At 42.0% G+C, this 20114-nt stretch overlaps 1 protein-coding gene and 1 pseudogene across 1 annotated transcript in view; one reads left to right on the top strand and one right to left on the bottom strand.

Moving 5' to 3' along the window:
- Positions 1-1257: 1257 nt before the first annotated feature.
- Positions 1258-20114, top strand: part of EDC3 (enhancer of mRNA decapping 3) — an 89864-nt gene continuing 71007 nt past the window's right edge. Inside the window, exon 1 of the mRNA XM_008157064.3 lies at positions 1258-1362. The gene's annotated coding sequence lies outside the window, so the exon portion shown is untranslated. The remainder of the gene's footprint in view (positions 1363-20114) is intronic.
- LOC129149215 (small nucleolar RNA SNORA48) lies at positions 14206-14350 on the bottom strand (annotated as a pseudogene).

The following is a 20114-nucleotide window of genomic DNA, read 5'->3' on the forward strand; positions in this document are numbered from 1 at the left end:
AGCCCTATATACTATAACCCATCCCCAAGAACCATCAACCCATGACCAATCACTTGGGACTATCAACCATTTTCAGGTACACATTATCTCACTTAACTTCACAGCAACTTTGATAGCTATTATCTTAGGTTTGTCTCAAATTGCATAGCTTGTTTGTAATAAATAAATTCAACTCAGGATTCAACCCTACGGCTGATACACCAGTGGATCCCAAGCTAAAAGGAACCTTTAACACAGGGGTCCTCAAACTTTTTAAACAGGGGGCCAGCTCACTGTCCCTCAGACTGTTGGAGGGCCGGGCTATAGTTTAAAAAAAACTATGAACAAATTCCTATGCACACTGCACAGATCTTATTTTGAAGTAAAAAATCAAAACGGCAAAAACATCCGCATGTGGCCCGCGGGCCGTAGTTTGAGGACCCCTGCTTTAACATAATACATGCCAAGGCCTCTCCAGTCCTACTAAAACTGAATCTCTGGTGATGAGGGAGGGGAGGGGAGAGTCCGTGGAAAGTGAGCATTTCATAAAGTTCCTCAACTGATTTCCAAGAGCCCGTTTTGGAGCCATTACCCTACTCAGTGCGGCCTGTTCCGGCAGTGGTTCTCAAACCGGGTGCCAGGCTTTAAGATGACCTTGTACATTTTAAGTTCTAAATTCTTCATTATATTGAGTGTTGGCCCTAAACACCTGCGTTTCATAAAAATCAAGACTACCAAAATAAAATGCCACCGGGGAGGCGGGGGTGGGGGTTGGGGGTGGGGGGTGTGGAGGTGGTGGTGGTGGTGAGGAGAGGCATTTTCCCGTGTAACTAGTACTGGGGGCGGATTCCGGGGGAAGGCGGACAATCACGCAGAGATTGGCTGACACGAGTCCCCAAATGGGCCAAAGGTGATAAATTCTGATCAACCACGAGGGGATTTCTAGTTTCCTTCAATCCGTCCCGGGCCTACTTGTTGCGTCCCCGGCTGCAACTGACCAAAGACGCCACAACTCCTGGTTCCCCGAATGCCCCGCTCTGGCCCGGGTGTCAGGCCGGGGGCTAGCGGAGAGCCGGAGCCGGCCACCGAGTCTTCCGGAAAGAGCTGGTCCCCCCGCTGCCGGGCCGGGGTCCAGCCGAGCGGGCCTCCAGCCACAGGAGAAGGCGGGCCAGCAACGCCGACCCTCCCGCGGGCTCCCAAGCTCCTCAACTTCCCGGCGACCGCCCCGCCGGAAGTGACCTCACGACGGTGGCGTGGTGCGCGGGGCACTTCCGGCGTCCGCGCCTGTGGGGGTGGGCTGGCGCAGCCCCGGGGTCTCTGGGCACCCCGAGTGCGGGCTGGCTGGCGAGGCGTGCCGAGGAGGCGCGGGCCGACGGCTTGGAGGTGGGCGCCAGGGCCGCGGCGGTGCGTGGGCGCGGCTTCCGGGCCGCCCGGCGGGTTTGCCTCGAAGCTCGGGGTTCCGGGCCGCGTCGGCTTTCGGGGAGGCGGGCGCACGCTCGAGGCCGCGCCGGGCGCGCCGAGGGCCGGGGACCGGGGCGGCCTCGGGGGCGTGGTTGGAGGAGGCCCGGGACCGCGGGATTCTGAGCCCTTTGGCCTGGGGTGGGTGTGCAGCTTCAGCGGCCGCCGCGTGGTCAGCCTTGTGATGGCGGCTGCAGCTCGCCCCCTCATGGCTGTGCCTCAGTTTCCTTTTGCACCGCAGAGGAGGGTGGCGGGGAAGAGCGCGAGGGTCACATCCGTGGCCGCTGGCTCGAGGACCGAGATGGACCAGGGTCTGGAGGGAGGGGTGGCTGAGGAATGAAGGATACCTGCCAGGGCCCCGCTTCTGCTGAATCCTGGGAACTTCCCCTGATTCTTTCCTGCTGTGGGAGTAAGGCTGGACTCCTTATTATCCGTGCTCTTCGTGTGATATTGATTGAATTTAACTATAATTGACTTATAAGTGGTTAAGGTATTTTGCTGCGTGGGAGGCATAGTCCTCGCCCGCTTGGCCAGTTAGTTTTCAATAAATCTCCCAATTCTAGAGCGAGCTGGAATCCTAAAATCCTCTCCCCTGGTAACAAGAGGAACTGAAGACCCAGAGTGGTTTTGTTCTCTTCCGTAGCCACAGGCTAAAGTGACTTCATCCTGCCGTCTGTCTGTGGTGGTCTGAATCTCATCAAAGCATAAATGGCAGTCTTTTGAGCAGGTCCCTATTTCAACTGGAAACCCCCAAATGATTCTAGTCTTTTTTTTTAATGAATAGCAGATTAGGTGTACTGAGCACAAAATTCCTATTTGTGGGTTTTTCTGTGAAGATGGTTATAAACAACAACTTTTGATTACCTGGAATATTTTGTTGGAACTTCCTTGTGAGGGTAGGGCTTTGGGACTAGCAGTGTCTCTCAAACTCCTTTGACTGTGACCCACAGCTAGATACATATTACATCATGACTCAGTGTGCCCCCTGCATGCATAAAGTGTGTACACACACACACAACATAAAAATTTACCCTTTCTACATATGATGCACTCTGACATTATTTCATTGAAAGAAAAAATAGTTGATTGCAACTCACTAAATTGACTGATTGCTAAAACCTATAATTTGAAAAACATTGGACTAGAAAATGTTCAAGTTCCTCGTGATTCCTGAGACTCTGTAGTTAATGCAGAGTGGAAAATGTGTAATTTTTCTGTTATTCTCAGCCAGAGTAGCTAGGTTATTAGAATTCTCATAAATTCAGATCAACAGGACAGGACATCCAAATTGGTAGCTCAAAGTGGATATAATATCCATAGTGATAGTGTCAATTTTAGCAAGGCATTTAAGTCTTTTATGATGGCATGGTGGATGAGATGGGGGAATTTGCCAGATTGTGGTAAAAGTAGATGGAGTCATGACTTTGAGAATTTGTGTTTTGAAGGTTTGATTTATGGATATAAAACCGCTGGGATCTGGTGATCTGAGTTGAGGTTCTGTCACTTTCTTTATACACAGAATGTCTTTGAAGTCTTATCTGGAAGGTATGCTTAGCAAATATGTGACCTTGATGAAGCATCATCTGGCTAATCTCAAGATTTACCCAGTGCAACTTAATGGAATGGAAGGATCTTATGAATGTGAGGAATTTCACTTGAGTACAGAAAATTCAGTTATACCAGTTAATGACGGTAGATATGTGTCTTAGGAGGGGCTCATGTATAAAAAGATGTGGAACCTCAGCCATCCGAGTCAGTGGTGTGGTTAGCCTGTGAGAAGAGCTGGTGTGACCTAAAGTATTAGATTGCATTAGGAAAATGTAAGATCAAGGAAGGTTGTTGCATTACTTGACCACAGCACTGGTTGGCTCACACCAGGGATTTTGGGTTTAGGTCTTAGTACTCTACAAGAATAAATTAATTGTGAGGTTAGACATTAAAAGGAGTTGGAATTTGTCAAATTATAAAAAGTAATTTTTTTAATTGGCTGTCTTAAGATACGGTGAAGTTGTTTTGGCATGAGTGATTCTTTTTCCCATCGTCATTTCATACATATTCAAGGTCAGTGTGGTCTTAAAATATTTTTGCTTGAAAGTGTCTAAAACATTGGGAAATCTCTTATTTTTAAGTTGGCATCTGAAATTTTTCATCATAAACTTAAGTAGTTTAAACATTTAATTTTTTTAAAATATATTTTTATTGATTTCAGAGAGGAAGAGAGAGGGAGAGAGAGATAGAAACATCAAGGATGAGAGAATCATTGATGGGCTGCCTCCTGCATGCCTCCTACTGGGGATTGAGCCTGCATCCTGAGCTTGTGCCCTTGACTGGAATCGAACCTGGGACCCTTCAGTGCTCAGGCCGAGGCTCTATCCACTGAGTCAAACCAGCTAGGGCTAAACAAAGTTAAGGATATGCTCTGGGTTGAAGTGTTAGCCCATGCACTGAAGGGCTGCTGATTCAATTCCTGGTCAAGGGCAGGTCCTTGGGTTGCAGGTTTGATCCCCAGTCCCCATCTGGACACTTGCAATGTTTCTCTCTCCCTCTTCCTCTCCTCCCTCCCTCCTTCCACTCTCTCTAAAAATCAATGGGAAAAATACCCTCAGGTTAGGATTAACAACACAAAGTTAAGGATGTAATTTCTGACATTGTAAATTTTGACTTTGTAAAAATAATGCAAGGCTAAATAAAATAACAATTGGATGTTTTTAAAATATACAAATAAACTTTATTACATTAAAAACCCTCTGAGAGCCCAGTCGTTGAGCATAGATCCACCCATGAACCAGGAGATCACGGTTCAATTCTCAGGGCACATGCCTGGGTTGCAGTCTTGATCCCATTAGGGGGCATGCAGGAGGCAGCCAATCAGATTCTCTCTCATCGATGTTTCTATCTCTCTCCCTCTCCCTTCTCTGAAATCAATAAAAACGTATTTTTAAAACCCTCTAAGATATATAAATGGTATATTACTGTGCTTGATTTTCAGATGTTAAGCCAGTCTTGTGTTCCTGTAATGAACCCCACTTAATCGTGGTGTATAATACTTTTTATATGTTGCTGAATTCCATTAACTAATATTTTGTTAAGAATTTTTGTGTGTGTTCATGAGGAATATTGATCTGAGGTATTTTTTTCTTTTGATATATTTGTTTGGCCTTAGTTATTAGAGTGATACAGTTGACCCTTGAACAATATATAGGTTTGAACTGCATGGATCCACTTGTACCCGAATTTTTTTCTTTTTAAAATATATTTTTATTGATTTCAGAGAGAAAGGGAGGGAAGAGAGAGATAGAAACATCCGGCTGCCTCCTGCACACCCCCCTACTGGGGATCTAGCCCGAAACCTGTGCATGTGCCCTGACCAGGAATTGAACCGTGACCACCTGGTTCATAGGTCAACACTCAACCACTGAGCCACGTGTTTCTTTTTAAATTGGCCTCCATATCCCTGGGTTTCTCTCTCCATAGATTCAATCAAGTGTGGATTGAAAACAGTATTTTCAATTCTCAGTTGGGAATCTACCGATAATGATCAACTGGATGCATTGTTTATGCTATTTTATGTAAGGGACTTGAGTATCGGATTTTGGTATCCTCGTGGGTGTGAGAGTGTTCTAGAACCAATCCCCTGTGGCTACCAAGGGACAGTGTTAAGTTTTTTGGGAATCAAAAGTTCAGAGATTTTAGACTGCCCCTAACTCCCTCATTGTTCAGGATCAACTGTACTACCATGGTAAATTAGTTGGGAAATGTTCCTTCCTTTTATATTCTCTGAAAGAGTTTGTCAATTATTTCTTTCTATATGTCTGATAGTATTTACCAATGAAGTCCCTGGGCCTGGACTTTTCTTTATGAGTAAATTTTTAATTACTTATTCAATTTCTTTACTTGATAATAGGTCTGTTCACATTTTCTTTTATTTCTTGAGTCACTTTTGGTAATTTGTATCATTCTGGGAATTGGTCCATTTCATATTTTTTTCATTTTTCTTTTTGAAAAATGAAAGTTGTGTCCATCCATTTTCACAAAATTTTATCCTAAAGCATAAGTCAGTAAACTTCTATAAAGGTCCGGATGGTAGGCTTTGTGAGCCATGTAGTTTCTGTCATAACTGTTCAAGTTTTTCATTGTAGTGCAAAAAACAACCACAGACAACAAGCAAACAGCTGAGCATGTGGTGTTCCCATAGGACTTTATTGGTAGTGAGCAAGATTGGCCCATGCACTGTACTTTTCTGATTCCTGTCCTGAAGTAATAAGTGTTATGGTTAAAAATATTTTTCGATAATCCAATTATCTAGGCAGATCAAGTTTATGAAAAGTAGTGTGGAAATTCTCTTACGTGCATATGCTCAGTGGTTAGTGTCAGCCTATGCACGGAAGGGTTTCAGGTTCGATTCCAAGTCAGGGGCAAGTCCCTGGGTTGCAGGTTAAATTTCCAGTCTGGGTCAGGACATATGGGGGAGGCAACAATCCATGTGTCTGTCTCACATTGATGTTTCTCCCTGCCTCCCTCCCTCTAAAAATTAATGGAAAAAGATATTCTTGGGTGAGGATTAACAACAACAACAAAAAGAAGTAAAAGTCTTTTCGCATTTGATTAATTTCTGGTATTTTAAAAATTCTTACTGTAGCTTTTCATTCTGCATCTATCTAAAATAAGCATCAGAATAGAATCATGATGGGCATAAATGATCAGAAAAGAAATTCATACTTTTGTGACATTAAGTAGACAAAGGCTGATCAGGATGGGGAAAATAAGCCTGAAGTACATATGTGTATTTTGTTCCATTTACTGTCATCAGTGTTGTGGAAATTGTGTTGTATGGGAAATTTACCTGATTTATTAAATTTTTATAGATATATTGATAATTGTTGCAACTCAGTGATGGATATGTGAGGGTTTATTATGCTATTCTACCTACATTTTTGTAGTTTGAAATTTTCTATAATAAAATGTAAAAAAAAAAAAAGTCTTATGGATGAGCCTGCTAATGCATTGCTTCTTTTATTTCTGTTCTGTCAGGAGAGTTTTGTGATACTTGCTCAGTTAGATCACTAGAGAACTACCTGAGTTTGTCTTTAGATTTTTATGTTTTTGATGACCACAGGAGTGCTTTTTTGCTCCTTTGTATGCTTTTTTGTTATTTTTCCTTTTTTATACTTTATATTTTATGTAGATATATTTCTGAAATTAATATTTGAAACAGCTTGAAATGCTATTCTATTTATTTTTTATTTTTCATGGAAAACACTAAGCCAGTGTTTCATTTTGTACTTAATATTGTAAGTGTCCCAATTATGCCCCAATTAATTGCTTATCTGTCTAGACTTAGTGGGACAAACGCAGGTGACCAGGAGTCAGCAATAACGGCCTATCCCCTGGTGCTTCAATGTCTAGACAGCTGAGCCGAACCAGAACACATGACACACAGACAGAATGAGTGTGCAATCACACAGGGTTTATTACCTATTCCTAGTGGGTCCTAGGCTCCAGCAAAGGCCACCCGGCGATGCACACTGAAGGACAGACGGTGAAAACAGAGACAGGCAGCGGCCGCAGTTGGTTCAAGCTCATACAGCAGAGCAGTCAGGGGCTCATCTCACGGAGCGGCATGGAGTCCTCCTCTTGTCAGGCAGGAGACGTCGACTGAAGAAGGTCCGGTGCTTATATGGCCGGTAGTAAACAACTTGTGTCCTTATCAGTGTGAGCCAGACGGTGTGCCTTATGCTAGGAGCAGAGTGTTGACACTTTAGGGGCTCAGGGCTTTCACATCAAGATAGTGGGGTGTTCACCAATTTGGAAGTTACAGAGTATTGGGGTCAGCAAACATTTCACGCAATAATTATTTCATACATTAGAGGGGTTTCTTTATGACCATAACATTATTATAACAGTAAGTTACATACATACTCATATACTCATCTGCTATTTCCTGACTTCCTTCTGTGTCTAGGACAGTGTTAGATGTCATATCTTATATAGGATTTTGCGTAGAGTATGCTTAAAGGATATTGTATTTTTAGAACCATTTCCAAAAACAGTGAGGCATTTAAAAATATATATTTTTATTGATTTCATAGAGGAATGTGAGAGGGAGAGAGTGATAGAAACATCAATGATTAGAGAGAATCCCTGATCAGCTGCCTCCTGCACTGGGGATTGAGCCCGCAACCCAGGCATATGCTCTTGGCCGTAATTGAACCCGGGACCCTTCCGTCAGTAGGCCAACACTCTAGCCACTGAGCCAAACTGGCTAGGGCCAGGCAGGCATTTAGATACAAATATTTAGGTACTCTAGACTTTGAGTGATTAATTTCTGTCAGATTTATTATGTCTCATTCATTGAATATTTATTTAGTTCCCCTTCTATTCTAGGCATTCTTATTGACTGAACAAGACAGTCAAGGTTCCTTGCCTTCATGGAACTTACAGTCTAGTGGGGTGACTCACAACATCCTATCTAATAAAAGTAATATGCAAATTGACCATCATTCCAACACATAAGATGGCTGCCCCCATGTGGACAAAATATGGCCACCACAAGATGGCCAGCAGGGGAGGGCAGTTGGGAGGGACCAGGTCTGCAAGGGAGGGCAGTTGTGGGCGATCAGGCCTGCAGGGGAGGGCAGTTAGGGGTGACCAGGCTGGCAGAGGAGGGAAGTTGGGGGTGACCAGGCCTGCAGGGGATGGCAGTTAGGGGCAATCAGGCCGGCAGGGGAGCAGTTAGGCATCAATCAGGCTGGCAGCGGAGTGGTTAGGGGGTGATCAGGCTGGCAGGCAGAAGTGGTTATGGGCAATCAGGAAGGCAAGCAGGCAAGCAGTTGGGAGCTAGCAGTCCTGGATTGTGAGAGGGATGTCCGACATCCCTATCGGGCCTAAACGGGCAGTTGGACATCCCTTGAGGGGTCCCAGATTGGAGAGGGTGCAGGCTGGGCTGAGGGACACACCCCCCATGCACAAATTTCATGCACCAGGCCTCTAGTAAACAAACAAGGTAATTCATATGGGTGCTTTATTCTGAGCTCCTACAAAAGGTAAGATGTTTGAGAGTGTTGGGGAATAGATTGGGTATCCAGGGAAAGCCTCTTTGGGGTGGTGACATTTTAGCAGATACCCAAAAGACAAGATGGAACTAGCCATTCACAGAGTTGGGGAGAGTGTGTTCTGAGACTACCTGGTGCAACGTTCTGGAGGGAAGGAACAAGCTTAACATGTTTGAGGGACAGTAGGAAGACCAGTGTGTCTGCAGGACAGTGGAAAGGGAATGGTGAGAGATGAAGCTGTGTGAGGTCAGCAGAAATCAGATCCTGTAGGGACGATAGTGTTATGGAAAGGAAGGCTGTCTTGATTACTAGTACAGTTGTTAATTAAGCAAGATCATGACAACTGATTTACATTTGAAACTTTGCTCTGGTTGCTGTGCAGAGAAAGAATAGTAGGAGGGGCAGGAGTGGTAGTAGAGAAACCAGTTATGGGATTTATGCAAATATGAGATGGTGGTGGTTTGCAACTAGGTTTATAGTTGTGATACAGACAAATAATACAAGATTAAACTCTGTGCATATTCACAACTATAAACCTACTTTTGCCTACCCCTTTATGTACATTCATGTACAAGTCTTTGTGAATATGTTTTCATTTCTCTTGGATAGATCCTAGGAATGAAATTTTGGGTCATGGGAGTGTGTTTCATATTACAAGAAACTTCCAAACTGTTTTCCAAAGTGGTTGTATCATTTTACGTTATCAGCATTGTAAGAGAGTCCCAGTTGCTCCACATTGTCACACACTTTTGGTATTACCAGCCAGTTTTTTTGTTTTGTTTTGTTTTTTTAATATATTTTATTGATTTTTTACAGAGAAGAAGGGAGAGGGAGAGAGAGTTAGAAACATCGATAAGAGAGAAACATCAATCAGTTGCCTCCTGCACACTTCCTACTGGGGATGTGCCTGCAACCAAGGTACATGCCCTTGACCAGAATCGAACCTGGGACCCTTCAGTCCGAAGGCTGACACTTTATCCACTGAGCCAAACCGGTTAGGCGAGCCAGTTCTTTTTATTTTAAGTTATTGTAGTGGCTATAAAATGGTATCTTATGGTGTGTGTTTTTTCTGATTTGATTTTTTTATTGTAAAATATACATAGAATTTACCATTTTAACCATATTTAACTGTTAGAGTTCAGGGCATTGAGTACATCCACATTGTGCAACCATCATCACCATCCATCTTCAGAACTTTTTCATTATCACCAACTGAAACCCTGTCCTCATTAAATAATAACTCCCCATGCCCTGCTCCCCCAGCCCCTGGCAGCCACCATTATATTTTCTGTCTCTGAGTTTGACTACTCTAGGAACCTCATTTAAGTGGAATCATACTAAATTTGTCCTTTTGTGTCTGGCTTATTTCACTTACATAATGTCGTCAAGGTTTATCTATGTTGTAACATATGTCAGAACTTCCTTTTTAAGACTGAATTATATTATTCCATTCTATGTATATGCCACATTTTGTTTATCCATTCATCTCATGGACATTTGGATTGTCTGGTGTTTTAATTTGCCTTAATTAATGATGTTGAAAAGCTTTTCATATGTTTATTGGCCATTCAGATAACTTCTTTTGCTTGCTTTAAAAATATAAAATTATAAGCTTTCCTTATATATTGTTTTTTCTTTTTCTTTCTTATTTTTATTGATTTCAGAGAGGAAGGGAGAGGGAGAAAGAAATAGAAACATCAATGATGAGAGAGAATCAGTGATAGGCTGCTTCCTGCATGTCCCACAGTGGAGATCGAGCCTGCAACCTGGGCATGTGCCCTGATTGGGAATCGAACTGTGATCTCCTGGTTCATAGGTCAACACTGAACCACTGAGCCACGCCGGCCGAGCTAAATTTTCCTTACATATTTTTGATACAATCCCTGGATCAGATACTTCTGTTGTGAATATTTCTCCTTGACTATGGTTTACCTTTTTTCTCCTCATTGTTTTGGGGTGTTTATAATAGAAGAAAGCTGGCCCATCTTTTTACCATGGTAAATCTGAAAGTTTACTTGAAGTGCTTCGCTGCCTGGGAGGTAGTCTCCAGTGGAGTGATTTGGGGATGAGGCAAGATGATATGGAATACCTTCTTAAATATTTTATTATAGTACCATTATTTTATTTTATTTTTTATGGATTTTTTTTTGTTTAAAGTATTACATATAGTAGTACATATATCTCCTTTTTTTTCCCCTTGACCTTCCCCCAGCCTCCCCTACCCTTTGTCGCATTCCCTCATCCTCCCCCCCGCCCCCTCCCAGTGTCTTGTGTCCCTTGGTTGTGCTTATATGCATGCATACAAGTCCTTCGGTTGATCTCTTTCCCCCCCTCCCCAAAACTCCCCAGCCTTCCCGCTGTAATTTGCCAGTCTGTTTGGTGCTTTACTGCCTCTGTATCTTTTTGTTCATCAGGTTATAATGTTCTTTGTTTTCCATAAATGAGTGAGATCACGTGGTATTTTTCTTTCATTGCCTGGCTTATTTCACTTAACATAATGCTCTATAGTACCATTATTTTAAATGTATGGCTATCTAGCCTGGCGGGCGTGGCTCAGTGGTTGAGGGTCAACCCATGAACCAGGAGGTCATGGTCTGATTCCCCGTTAGGGCACATGCCTGGGTTGCGGGCTTGATCCCTGATGCAGGGCGTGCAGGAGGCAGCCCATCAGTGATTCTCATTATTGATGTTTCTATCCCTTTCTCCCTCTCCCTTCCTGTAAAAGATATGACCATCTAAACCTATCCAGAGGATGATTTGGTTTGAAAAAAATAGTTTTCTGCTCTTCTGGTACATTGTAATCTGACAAAAAGGTTATTTTACCTTTGAACTGATTGAGCCTCTATCCTAAGACAATGATTTAAGACAAGCACCAAATGAAATTGATAATTGCTTCATTTTTTATAAATGAAAAATGGAATTATCTGAATGTTCAAAGAAAAGAAAGGAGTAGTATGTACAACATAGAAAATATGCCTTTGTATTAAGAAGCTGACTTTTTTTTTTTTTAGAACCTCCCTGAAGATATGTTTTTATTAATTCTTAGAGCGAGAGAGAGAAACAGACAAACATAGATTGCTTGCCTCCTGCACATCCCCCGGCCAGGGATTGAACTCTGGACCTAGATATGTGCCTGACCGGGAATAGAACCCGCAACCTTTTGGTGTATGGGACAATGTTCCAACCAACTGAGCCACTCGGCCAGAGCCTAAGAAGCTAACTTTTTGCTCTGGTTACAAGTGTGTAAAATATCCAATATAATATCTGGGTTGCAAATACCCCATCTGTAAAATCGGATAGTAAAGTAGCTACCTCATTGGGTTGTCTTGCGATTGGAAGGAAAGAATGGCCCCTGACGTTTTAGCTCATGCCTGAAATGGTAAGTATGCAATAAATGCAATCTCTGCTGCTGTTCTTACACAATATGATGGTATGTGTAAATGGTTGTGGGATTATGTGTGTTCCAATCATCTCTTATTTTCTTGAAGGTGATTTTTCCCTTTTCTGTTACCCACCACACTAAACTATCACCAAATTCAAACCACCGTCTATACTAGTATAGGTCTTGAATCCATCAGCTTTTTCCACCTTCATTGATGTGACCTATTCTAGCTTACCATCATCTCACATGGACTCCTGGAGCTGTCTCCCAGCTGGTCGCACTGCATCGTTTTTGGCACCTCTTACAGTTTGTATTCTTTTAAAAAAACAACAACCAGAAAACCCCAGAAACTTATTCTCACAGTGTTGAAGGCCAGAAGTCTCATCTCGCAGGGTTGGTTCCTTCTTGGGGACTCTGCGGGAGAAGCTGCTCCATTTAGCCTCTGGTGATTGCTGGCCATCCATGGCTGTGGCAGCATCACTCCAGTCTCTGCCTCTGTCTGACAGGCATGGCATTCTCTCTGCATCCAGTTCGTATTCTTTAATGGTGGCCTTTGATGAACATGACCTTTTACTTTGATGAAATCTAATTTATCAGAATTAGCACTGGTGTTTTGTCTGAGAAATCTTTACCCCAAGGTCACTAAGATACTCTGCATTTTGTTTTCCTAGTAGCTTTAGTTTTTGTATTTATGTTTAGATAGTTTATTTCAAATTAAATTTTGTATCTGGTGTGGGATAGGAATAGGTTATTTTTCTCACATGTCCATCCAGTTATTCTATCACCATTCATTGAAAATTATTTTGATTTATCCATTGATTTACCTTAGTACCTTGATTAGAAGTCAGTTGACTATATGTGAGTGGGTCTACTTCTGGATTCTTCTGTTTCATTGTCTGTCTATTCTTGCAACAATATCACACTGATTTCTACAGTTTTTTAGTAAATCTTGATATAAGGTAGTGAAACATCTAACTTTGCATTTTTTAAAAATTGTTTTGGCTTTTCTATTTTGCATTTCCATATACATTTTAGGACCAGTTTTTCAGCTCCCAAAAGGCCAGCTGAGATTTTTATTGATATATGTATTTGATTCACTTGGGAAGACTTGACAACATTAAGTTCTTCCGTCTATGAATGTGGTATATCTCTCCATTTATTTAGATATTTAAAAAATATTTCTCATCAGTTTCTACTGGAGATCCTGCACATTTTTCATTAGATTTATTCCTAAGTGTTTTATGTTTTTTAATATCATTATAAATAGTATTTTTAACTTTGACTTTCAGTTTTTTTGATGCTATTCTATAGAATACAGTTGTCTATTTTATATTGAGCATGTATCCTGTGACTTTGCTAAATTCACTTATTAATTTTAGTATGATTTTTTTACTTTTTGGTACAGTCCTTAGGGTTCTTTTTTAAAAATCTTTATGGTTCAGATTATTACAGTTGTTCCTCTTTTTTCCCCCCATAACTCCCCTCCACCCGGTTCCCACCCCACCCCATGCCCTTATCCCCCACCCCCACTGTACTCATCCATAGGTGTATGATTTTCATCCAGTCTCTTCCCACACCCCCACCACCCCTTTCCCCCTGAGGATTGTCAGCCCACTCCCTTTCTATGCCCCTGATTCTATTATATTCACCAGATTATTCTGTTCATCAGATTTTTTATTCACTTGATCTTTAGATTGACTTATTGATAGATATCTATTGGTTGTTCATAATTTTTATCTTTACCTTTTTCTTCTTCTTCCTCTTCTTAAAGAATACCCTTCAGCATTTCATATAATACTGGTTTGGCGGTGATGAACTCCTTTAGCTTTTTCTTATCTGTGAAGCTCTTTATCTGACCTTCAATTCTGAATGATAGCTTTGCTGGGTAGAGTAATCTTGGTTGTAGGTTCTTGCTATTCATCACTTTGAATATTTCTTGCCACTCCCGTCTGGCCTGCATAGTTTCTGTTGAGAAATCAGCTGACAATCGTATGGGTGCTCCCTTGTAGGTAACTAACTGTTTTTCTCTTGCTGCTTTTAATATTCTCTTTGTCTTTTGCTCTTGGCATTTTAATTATGATGTGTCTTGGTGTGGTCCTCTTTGGATTCCTTTTGTTTGGGGTTCTGTGCGCTTCCTGGACTTGTAAGTCTATTTCTTTCACCAGTTGGGGGAAGTTTTCCGTCATTATTTCTTCAAATAGGTTTTCAGTATCTTGCTCTCTCTCTTCTTCTGGCACCCCCATAATTCGGATGTTGGTATGCTTGAAGTTGTCCCAGAGGCTCCTTACACTATCTTCAAATTTTTGGATTCTTTTTTCTTTCTTTTTTTTTTTTTTATGTGCCTCAGGCATGAAACAGCTCTGGCCACTGACACAGGCATCAAGCTAGGATGAACTAAGGACTGTACATCTGCTTTGCCCCTGATTGATATAAGAGCAACACCACCAATCAGGTGTCTCCTTGCCCATTACCAGGGGGTGGATTCTTTTTTCTTTTTGCTTTTCCAGTTGGGTGTTTTTGCTTCTTTGTATTTCAAATCTTTGACTTGATTCTTGGGATCCTCTAGTCTGCTGTTGGATCTCTGTATATTATTTTTAATTTCAGTCAGTGTATGCTTAATTTTTAGTTGGTTCTTTTTCATATCCTTGAGGGTCTCACTAAATTTATCAACCTTTTCTAGAAAATTCTTGAAGAACCTTATAACTGTGTTTTTGAACTCTATATCCAGTAGTGTGCTTTCTCCATTTCTTTCATTTGTGACCTGATTCTTTGTCTCCGCATTTTGGCTGCTTCCCTGAGTTGATAGAGAAGCTTTGTGTGCTAGGTGTCCTATAGGGCCCAGTGGCTCAGCCTCCCCAGTTACCTGAGGTGGACACTCTTGGTGCACCCCTTTGTGGGCTGTGTGCACAGTCTTGTTGTAGTTAAGCCTTGATTGTTGTTGGTATCACTGGGAGGAATTGACCTCCAGGCCAATTGGCTGTGAGGATCAACTGTGTCTACAATGGGAGAACTTCTGTGCTGGAGACACCCTTATGAGGCAAGACTTGCTTCAGTGGGGCTTTGGTGCTCACTGAGTCTGCCCCCTGAGTGTGTCCCTTATGGATATGAGGAGTTGTAATCTGGATGGTCCCACTCTGACCCCTGGGTACACTGGCTCTTGGATCTCCAAGGAGGTGCTAATTTAGCCTCTGCCTGAGGCCACCCAGCAGGAGCTACAGAGAGATCTGCAGATTCCTCTTATTTGTTTGGGGTTTGGAGGTGCCCAGAAGAGGCCCAGCTGTGAAGCAATGCAAGCTGCTGTGGGGCCTTGGGCCTTCTTTTGGATGTTCTGGGTCTCTCTGACTCAGCTGTAGTTTGTTAGGTAAGTTTAGATTTCAAAGGACCAGGCCATTCATATGCAAAAGCCTCTACGCACAGCTTGGATGGGGCGGGATCTCAGGGCGGAGAAAACAGCAATGGCTTCCCGTCAGCCCTGCCCTAAGAGGCCCCCAGGTCTCAGTGTCCCATGGTGCTCGCTACAAGCCCCTCTGAGAGAAAGCCGCTCGAGTTTCGCCCGCTGCCAGACAGTCCAGTTTCTCCCTGTATGAGTCTGGGTCCCCAGAGTCTTGCCTGGAACTGGAGTTCAGAGCAGTCGGGAGCTTTTGTCTCCCTGCAGATTGAAAAAGCCAGCCGCATCCTCAGTTGCCAGCCCTCTCTGCGCACGCGCCTCTGTACCTCTGCAGCTCCTCTGAGTCTCAGTGTGCTTTTCTCTTCCCTTCTGGTTGTAGAATTTCCACTTAGCCAGCCTTCCTGTGGTTCTGGATGATGTCTGTTTTGTCTTTTAGTTGTAGTTTTAAAGTGGTTGTGTGAGGCAGCAAGTTCAAATGTTTACCTATGCTGCCATCTTGGTTTCTCAATCGTCCCTAGGGTTTTTATATACATAGTTGTATAGTTTACAAATAAAGACTGTTTTACTTCTACTTTTCCAGTAGTTATGCTTTTCATTTATTTTTTATTTTTTTTATTCTCTAGCTTTTATTTTTTATTTTTATTTTTTTATTTTAATTTCTTTATTAAGGTATTACATATTTGTCCTCATCCCCCCATTACCTTCCCAAACCCCGATCCCCCCCCCCCCACTCATTCCCTCTCCCCGCTGTTGTCTGTGTCCACTTGTTAGGCTTATATGCATGCATACAAGTCCTTTGGTTGATCTCTCCTCCTTACCCCCACCCTCCCCTACCTTGCCTCTGAGGTTTGACAGTCTGATCAATGCTTCTCTGTCTCTGGATCTGTTTTTGTTCATCACTTTATGTTGTTCATTATTTCCCATAGATGAGTGAGGTCATGTGATATTAATCTTTGTCTGACTGACTTATTTCACTTAGCATAATGCTCTCCAGTTCCATCCAAGTCGTTGCAAATGGTAGGAATACCTTCTTTTTTAGTGCAGCATAGTATTCCATTGTGTAGATGGAATAGTACCACAGTTTTTTAATCCACTCATCTGCTGATGGGCACTTAGGCTGTTTCCAAATTTTAGCCATGGTAAATTGTGCTTCTATGAACATAGGGGTGCATATATCCTTTCTGATTGATGTTTTTAGCTTCTTGGGATATATTCCTAGAAGTAGGATCACTGGGTCAAATGGGAGTTCCATTTTTAGTTTTTTGAGGAAACTCCATTCTGTTCTCCACAGTGGCTGCACCAGTCTGCATTCCCACCAGCAGTGCACGAGGGTTCCTTTTTCTCTGCATCCTCGCCAACACTTGTCGTTTATTGATTTGTTGGTGATAGCCATTCTGACAGGTGTGAGGTGGTACCACATTGTTGTTTTGATTTACATCTCTCGGATAATTAGTGACTTTGAGCATGTTTTCATATGTTTCTTGGCCTTCCTTCTGTCTTCTTTTGAAAAGATTCTATTTAGGTCCGTTGCCCATTTTTTTATTGGACCATTTATCTACCTTTTGTTTAGTTGTATGAGTTCCCTGTAAATGTTGGAGATTAAACCCTTATCGGTGATAACATTGGCAAATATGTTATCCCATACAGTGTGCTTTCTTGTTGTTTTGTTGATGGTTTCTTTTGCTGTGCAAAAGCTTTTTATTTTGATGTAGTCCCAACTGTTTATTTTCTCTCTATTTTCCACTAGAGGCCCGGTGCATGAAATTCGTGCACAGGGGCTGGGGTCGGGGGACTGTCCCTGAGCCTGGCCTGCACCCTCTCCAACCTGGGACATCCCTCCCACAATCCGGGATCGCTGGCTCCTAACCGCTCGCCTGCCTGCCTGCCTGATTGCCCCTAACCCCTTCTGCCTGCCAGCCTGATCGCCCCCTAACTGCTCCCCTGCCGGCCGATTGCCCCCAACTGCCCTCCCCTGCTGGCCTGATCGCCCACAATTGCCCTCCCTTGCTACGACCTGCCCCATTCGTGCAAGGCGGCAGAGATGCCAGGACTGGCCTCCTTGGCACAGAGCGGCTGCCGGGCCCCACCTCTGCTGTGCGCGCAGCCATCTTGTGATGATGTCACGCGCGAGGGTGCAAGGACCACCTAGGCTTTTATTAGTATAGATTGCCCTAGTAGCGGTATTGGTGAAGAAATTGCTTCAGCATATGTCATATTTCTCTGCCTGTGGATTCCTCTAGTATTTTTTTGGTTTCCCGTCTTATGTTTAAGTCCTTTATCCATTTTGAGTTTATTTTTGTGTATGGTGTTAGTTGGTGGTCTAGTTTCATTTTTTTGCATGTATCTGTCCAATTTTCCCAACACCATTTATTGAAGAGACTGTCTTGACTCCATTGTATGTTCATGCCTCCTTTGTCAAATATTAATTGAGCATAGTGGTTTGGGTCGATTTCTGGGTTCTCTATTCTATTCCATTGGTCTATATGTCTGTTCTTGTGACAGTACCAGGCTGTTTTGAGAACAGTGGCTTTGTAATACAGCTTGATATCTGGTATTGAGATCCCACCTACTTTGTTCTTCTTTCTCAGGATTGCTGCAGCTATTCGGGGTCTTTTTTTAATGCCAGATGAATTTTTGGAGAGTTCTTTCTAGATCTGTGAAATATGGCTTTGATATTTTAATGGGGAGTGCATTGAATCTATAGATTGCTTTGGGTAGTATGGACATTTTGATGATGTTGATTCTACCAATCCATGAACATGGTATGTTCTCCCATCTGTTTACGTCTTCCTCTATCTCTTTTTTCAGTGTCCTGTAGTTTTCCGCGTATAGGTCTTTTAGCTCCTTAGTTAAGTTTATTCCTAGGTATCTTAATTTTTTTGGTGTGATGGTAAATGGGATTGCCTTTTTAGTCTCTCTTTCTGTAAGTTCACTATTGGTGTATAGAAAGGCCATAGATTTCTTGGCGTTAATTTTGTATCCTGCTACATTGCCGAATTCATTTATTAAGTCTATTAGTTTTTTGACGGAGTCTTTCGGATTTTTTATGTACAATATCATGTCGTCTGCAAATAAAGACAGCTTTACTTGTTCTTTTCCAATTTGGATGCCTTTTATTTCTTCTTCTTGTCTAATTGCAATGGCTAATACTTCCAGTACTATATCAAACAGGAGTGGTGAGAGTGAGCATCCCTGTCTTGTTCCTGTTCTTAGGGGAAATGGTTTTAGTTTTTGCCCATTGAGTATGATGTTGGCTGTGGGTTTATCATATATGGCTTTTATTATGTTGAGGTATTATCCTTCTATTCCCACCTTGCTGAGAGTTTTTATCAAGAAAGGCTGTTGGATTTTGTCAAATGCTTTTTTCTGCATCAATTGATATGACTATCTGATTTTTATCTCTCAATTTGTTTATGTGATGTACCACGTTTATTGATTTGCGGATATTGTACCATCCTTGCATCCCTGGGATAAATCCTACTTGGTCATGGTGTATGAACTTTCTGATGTACTGCTGGATCCGATTTGCTAGAATTTTGTTGAGGATTTTGGCATCTATGTTCATGAGGGATATTGGCCTGTAATTCTCTTTCATTGTGTTGTCTTTATCTGGTTTTGGTATTAGGGTGATGCTGGCTTAGAAGGAGCTTGGAAGTGTTCCTTCCTCTTGAATTTTTTGGAATAGTCTGAGGAGGATAGGTTTTAGTTCTTCCTTGAATGGTTGTTAAAACTCCCCTGTGAAGCCGTCTGGCTCTGGGCTTTTGTTTTCTGGAAGCTTTTTGATGACTGCTTCAATTTCTTTTATAGTTATTGGCATATTGAGATTTTTAGATTCTTCCTGATTGAGTTTTGGAAGGTTGTATTTTTCTAGGAATATGTCGATTTCCTCCAGGTTGTCCAGTTTGATGGGATAGAGTTTTTCATAGTATTTTTAAACAATCCTTTGTATTTCAGTGGGGTCTGTTGTTATTTCTCACCTTTCATTTCTAGTTATGTTTATTTGGGTCCTCTCTCTTTGCTTCTTGGTGAGCCTGGCTAGAGGTTCATCAATCTTGTTTATCCTTTCAAAAAACCAGTTCTTGGTTTTGTTTATCTTTTGTGTTGTTGTTTTTTTTTTGTGTGTGTGTTTTTTTTTGGTCTCTATTTCGTTTATCTCCTCTCTGATCTTTATTATTTCCTTCCTTCTGCTTACGCTGGGCTTTTCTTGTTGCTCTCTTTCTAACTCTTTGATTTGTAGGGTTAGGTAATTTATTACTATTGTTTCTTGTTTTTTGAGGTAGGCCTGTAGAACTATGAACTTCCCTCTCAAGACTGCTTTCACTGTGTCCCATAGATTTTGAATTGTTGTGTTTTCATTGTCATTTGTTGCCATGATGCTTTTTATTTCTTCTTTGATCTCTCTGGTAACCCAGTCATTGTTGCTATTTAGCCTTCAGGTGTCTGATTTTTTAAAATTGTTTTTATTGTAGTTGATTTCTAGTTTTATGTCATTGTGACCTGAGAAGATGCTTGATGTGATTTTTATCTTCTTGAATTTGAAGAGACTTTGCCTGTGTCCCAAAATACAGTCTGTCTTTGAAAATTATCCATGTGCACTTGAGAAGAGTGTATATTCTGTGGCTTTGTGGTTAAATGTTCTGAAGATGTCAGTTAGTGTGTCCTTTAGGATTGATATTGCTGATTTTTGTTTAGAGGATTTGTCCAGTGGTGTTAGTGGGGTATTAAAAGTCCCCTACTATGACTGTATTGCTGTCAATCTTTCCCTTAATGTCCTCCAGAAGTTGTTGTTTTGTGTTTTTTTAATGTATTTGGGTGCTCCTATATTGGGTGCGTATATGTTTACCAGAGTTATATC

This window comes from Eptesicus fuscus, chromosome 5 (assembly GCF_027574615.1).
Source record: "Eptesicus fuscus isolate TK198812 chromosome 5, DD_ASM_mEF_20220401, whole genome shotgun sequence".
Classification (NCBI taxonomy): Eukaryota; Metazoa; Chordata; class Mammalia; order Chiroptera; family Vespertilionidae; genus Eptesicus; species Eptesicus fuscus.